Consider the following 6,000-nt stretch of genomic DNA (forward strand, 5'->3'; position numbering starts at 1 on the left):
GATTTCCTTTGTTTTATAAATTGTAAACTCAAAGATGCCAAAGGGTAATATAAGCTACAATAACATTCAACAGAACTTAACCTGGACCTTATGTTGTAATAATTTATTCAAATTACCTGTATTCTTCTGTATTTATATTTTCAGTATTTATTATGAATGATATGGAAATTGATGTATTTATTGTGGCTTATTACTGCAATGTACATATTATAAAATTAGCATTTTTAAGTCTTAACATTAGGTTTCTTTTTGTTTATCAGTGGCACTCGTATTCTCCTGTATTTTTATTATATATTGTACAATATATATTGTCCATTTGTTTGCAACACAGTAAAACAGGTTTCTACGTTACATCAGCTACTGCCATTTTTCCACGTGCATCTTATTTCTAATATACAATTTCTAACAGTTTCCTCTCCTATCTACTGGTACCATAATTAATGCTGTATCTTCTCTCCAAGTGGGAGGAGCAGCACAGGGAACCTTAAAATCCTCCCTTTTCACGCTGATTAGTACTTCTTCCTTTCCCTGTACAGTATTCTGAATGCATGTTTTCATGAGTTGTTTTTAAACCTTTAGTGTAAGCAACCTTCAAATGTAAAGAAATGAGCAGGAATGCCATATTTGGTATATCTGTTTGCATCTTAGTGAACAGTAGCACATACACTTTAATTTAAAATGGGCAGAAAGAGAAATTCCATGATTCAGCTGTACTTATTATCCTGGTAACTTTGTCATGCCAGTTTTGTTTAGGCTGAGGAAGAAAGATTTTCCAAATTCTGCTCAAAATAACTTTGGTGTATAAAATTACTGCATTATGGTCAACAGAGGGAGTATTGCAAATACATTTCAAATAGACGAAGGTAGGTAAATGGCAGTGTTAACTTTCAGCCTATTGCCTAATTATTCCGAAACCTACCAACTAACAAAAATAGCTCCTTTAGGGAATTTATATTTTTATCATAGTGTTTTCTCTGGTTATTCTATTATTATGTTATGTTATATTATGTTAATTTGAGTTTTATATTTTTAAACGATAAATCACCTATGAATCTGATTTTATAATATTTAAAATGATTATTAATTGAAAGATCAGATGTTGTTCTCTAGTAAAATCTGCTATGAAGGCCTTTTCATAAAAATCATTTTATCTTAGCAGGAGTTAGGCAAAAGAAAATAGAGATGAACATCTGTTACCGGTCTGTGGTTTGCTCTTCCATGAACTATAATTAATTGCACTCCAGGGCTTGCCACTATAGTCAAGACATACTGACACAGAAAAAAGGATAAACAACCTTTAAAACTAGTCCTCTAATTAAAGAAGGCAGCACTCCAGTTTCACAAAAAAACTAGATTTAAGCTGGTAAAATAGGATTTATATTCATTGTAAACATATAGTCTACACTCACACTGGTATAAATCAGAAGTAATTCTACTCAAATCAATGGGTCAGATCCTCAGCTGGTGTAAATTGTCATAGCTCCATGGAAGTTAATAAAGCAACACCAATTTACATTGACTAAGGATCTGGTCCAGTGTGATTCTGCTAATATCAAACTGGTGTAAGTGAGAGGAAAATCAGCCCATATATTTTTGTAACAGTTAAAGCCTCTGTTGTCTTGGAGTAAGATTGAGCATTCTATAACTTAAATCAAGCGTGCTGCAAAGCCTGTTATTTTCCTAGATGTTTGGAAAGGTGGGTGGGTTAACAGAGAATGGTGAGAGAGAAAATGACTGTGGATGTTAGTTTTGTTGGCAAATGTTAGTGGCTCATATAGCAGTCTGATCTAGTATATTTCCATCTGAATACATTGTGTATTTGGTGGTTTTAATCCCTTTTGGAGAGCAACAAACCCAAGAGAAAGTGCTTTAAATTAAATCAAAGGAAATAAAGAACCCAAGGAAACTTTTTGACATACGCTGAATTTCAATCCTCTATTTAAATGAATCCCTATACTTAGCAACAGTATCCTGTTATGTAAAAGCAAAGTACGGTAGCTAATGAATGGTACATGATGACCTTTTATTTTGTGCTTAAACCTTTTTTCTGATATAGATACTTATGCATAAAAATCTATGACCAGGAGGGAGCACTGGTATAAGAATTTACAATAGGAGCACAGCCAAATATTTTCAAAAGATGGTGTCGTTATTTAAAAAATTGCCTATTGACGAAGCTAGGCAAAAAGGGTTTCCAAAAATATTTGACCTGACATAACAAGCATTGGGAGACCAGGATTAAACTTAATACATCATAGTGAAACCTTGCCCATACTTAAATTGCTTATTTGTTCTAGGTATATTTATTTCCTGCACCATAGCATATGTATGCTAGAGAGTAGTATATCATTTCTGTACTTTATTACCTCATTAAGTAATTCAAAGCTCTATTCAGAAACCAGTATTTCCTGGGACACTAAGCATGCAGTCAGACTGAGGAACGCTGTTTCATTTTTGTTCATTGGTTCGTTTTATATGGTAGCATGATGTGGATAATGGCAGAGCAGCATTAGAGGAAGAAGTCCTTTCCTGCTGTAGGCTATATTGCAAATCATTGTGGAACAGGATTTGTAATTCTCTCTTGGGTTTGGAGACTGGTGAACCTATCTAACTGTGCACTCAGATTTTAGGATTATTTACATGGCTTCCTGTGCTGGAAGAGATTGTCACGTTGCCCCAGAAGATTTGAGGGTGTTATGCAGGACAAGGGGATTAAAAGGGCTACAGCAGTGGTTCTCAATAGTCCAATGTTACAACACTGACGTTTCACCTCTCCCTTAGTTTTAGCACCTCCCTCCCACCTGGCCAAAAAGAAGGGGTAGTCCTAGTTGCCACAGCCCTACTGGTGACTGTCTCACCAGCCATGGTGAGAATCTGCAGTCACACATCATTACATAATAGCTTTCCAAACAGGATTGCAGCCAGGCAGAACCATAGTACACTCAGTAACTCCTCCCAGTGCTGGCATATTACAACTAATGTTTTAAAGAAAATATAATAGGCTGACTATATTGAAACTAAGATTTAGCTATAATTCACTATACTGTAGATCTCTGTTCATTTCACTAACGTGATAAAGTAATAGAAATGATTTAATATCATAATGTTCTACGGCTTTAATATTATAAACTGGCTGAATACTAAGATAATTTGTGAGGACAAAGTCAGGGCTGAGGACCCTTAGTAGCAACTCTATCAATAGTAAAGGACAAATGCTTTTATTAATGTCTTTTCAGGTCAGTGACAGAATGGACTGTCAGCAAAAATAGCGTTATGCCTCTGCTGAGCAGTAATAGATTAGCGTTCGAACCTGGTGAAGGTGACTCTGCTGCTGCTTTTCTTTCTCCTTGCCCTTGCGCAGGAGGGATGTGTTTTGGGTGAGGCGTGTGTCACAAGCAGGGTGGCTAGATTCCCCTGGGAGGGAGGTGATGGATGTGTGTGAGACGTGGGTTTCAGAAGGAGGCTTTATGTGCCTAACTCAAACAATTAGCCACCATGGACATTTACAAAACCCCCAATGCTGGAAGTGCCGAAACCCCCTGGGTGGCTGTTTTCATTGTCAATGTCTTGAGGGGCCTAAATTGCAATGGGCAGCTGCTCAGCTACTTGGAGCCTCACAGTGCCCTGCAGCTTGGTGCCTAATTCACGTCTAAGCTCCAGTAGCATCCCCCTGTGCATCCTTCCTGTGGGACCCAATTCAGTGCATATGCTCAGAGCATGCCTAAAACAGCCGGAGGAGAACCTGCCTTCCCGGGAGCCTTTGGCCCAGTGGTTAGGGCATGCACCCAGATGAGGTTTGTGGGGGGAGAACTGGGATCCAATTCCGCATCCTTCCCCCCAACCCCTGCCTAGTGGAAGGGAGGTAAATGGGGTCGTGCACCACTCACGAGGGTGCCCTGACCACACTTCGAGGCTGGAGAAGGTTGTTCAAACTCTTGTGTTGAAACTTTCCTACTGTGTGTATATATAATTAGCTGTGTGTTGGAGAAGTAAAGGACGCTTAATGCCTGATGCCCACTGGTTAGTGCACTTATATATGCTGTAGAAGCTAGCCTGCAGGACCCTGGGTCTAAGCCATGTCACTCAGAAAGTATTGGGTAACTTGGGTTTCATGCAGTCCAGCCTTCTTGTGGAGGCTGTCTTTTTTTTTTTTCCTTCAAGAAAAATGGAGATAGCAAAGTCCCATGACTCACAGCTTTTAGTACCGCCCTTTGCTTAGGTTATGGAAGACAGGGTGTGAGTGCTCCAGCCAGCTGAAGTGGTGTAAGGCCTTGACCATAGGTGGCCTAGGTCCCAAGAGAATGCCCTAACCACATGGCTATGGGATAGCCCTGATGTAGGACCATCTGTGGGGCACGGCCTCCACAAAGCTATTACACAGTGTATAATAAATATACCTGGGACCAGCTACAACACACTGCCCCTGCTGTACCCCAGTTGCTGCAGGGAAGAGGGAGGTTCACCTACGAGGTGGGAGACCTAGCATCCAGGTCACTGCAGAATGTCTAAACTCTAAGCCTCACACGGGGGTAGGTGCTTGTAGCCACTTGGGCTACACAGCTGTGAGCCTCTCCTGGAGTCAGGCCCCTTAGCCAGTCATTTAAGACAAACAAAAGCAGATGCCCACCTCCCTCTAGTCCCCCAGAGTTTACAACCTTTGGGTTTGTTCTGCAGGCATTGCCCCAGAACATGAGGTAGCCACAGTCAAGGTCCTTTCACTGCCTAAGGTGGAGTGTGGTGTGATGGGGGGGGGGGGGTCACTCGCTATATAGGAGACAGTCCTGTCCCCCCACTGCTGGGAGACTGCAGAGCTGGTCAAAGTTGAAGCTGATCCACCATGTATAAATAGTTACCTATGTATTGAGACAAAGAGATGCTCAGCTTTACTCCATCGCCCAGGTGCTAGTGCACCGGCCTGGCTTCAGCAAGACCTTTGTGCCACTTTCCTCCAAGAAATCAAAACCATGCCTGCAAAGGGCACGAGGTGACTGCAGTATGCCGCTGTCAACCACCTCCCAGACTTCAGTGCCTTAGCCCTTTCTGGGGTTTTCTGAGAAAAGCAGAGGAGGATGCAGCAGGTCCCTTTAAACACTGTCATTAAGGAAGTCGCACAAGGTCTGAGAAACCTGCAGGCAACGGGCCTTGCCTGGTGTTGCTTAGAGAGTTGAACTTGAGTTTCCCACCGTTCATCAGTATGCTCCATACACTGGGCTAGGGCATTTTAGAATGCAACTTTGTGTATAAAAAATGACCTGGACCTTGGGCTATAGGAGTGATGCACTAGCTCTGGGGCAGGGGCTGGTTCAGGATCTTAGAAGACAATTTTTCAGGTTCCTTCTGGGACCTACAGCATGCCCCCCTCAGGAGGACCATGCCTCAGTGTGAAGTGGTGGGAAGTGCTCCTGGATGTTTGGCATTCATAGCTGAGAGTACATTTACCCAAGCTCTTCACAGCAGGAATCCACCAACCCCTTACTGATGTGGAGCGAGACATTTACTGAGTGTTAGGACGCCCATATTTTGCATGCCCTAACTCCAGGCCTATTTACTATCCCTGAGCGGTGGGGTTCCTTCTCTACTGTTGAAACTGATCCCCTGTGTATAAATAATTAACTATGCATTAGCCCAAAGAGGCTCACACCATTACACTATAGCCGAGAGATTAGATCACTCACCTGTGATGTAGGGAACTTTGGTTCTCGTTTCTTCCAGGAGCCCTAATCCTGCCTGCACAGGCAGTTAGGTGCCTACACCATTAGGGTGTGTCACTCTGATCCTCCCCCACTTTCCAGACTTAGGTGCCACACTCCTCCTCTGTTTTTCCGTGCAGGGGACAGAAAGGGCTAGGGCACCTACATGTTGCACACAGGAACCCACCTTGATAAGATCTAACACAAGATCCTTAAAAACCCTTTTATACCACAGTCACACCACCCTTTACATCTACCTTTATGTCTCCCACAGCCATGAAATTATCATTACCCCATTTTCCTCCCATCC

This window comes from Chrysemys picta, chromosome 11 (assembly GCF_011386835.1).
Source record: "Chrysemys picta bellii isolate R12L10 chromosome 11, ASM1138683v2, whole genome shotgun sequence".
Classification (NCBI taxonomy): Eukaryota; Metazoa; Chordata; order Testudines; family Emydidae; genus Chrysemys; species Chrysemys picta.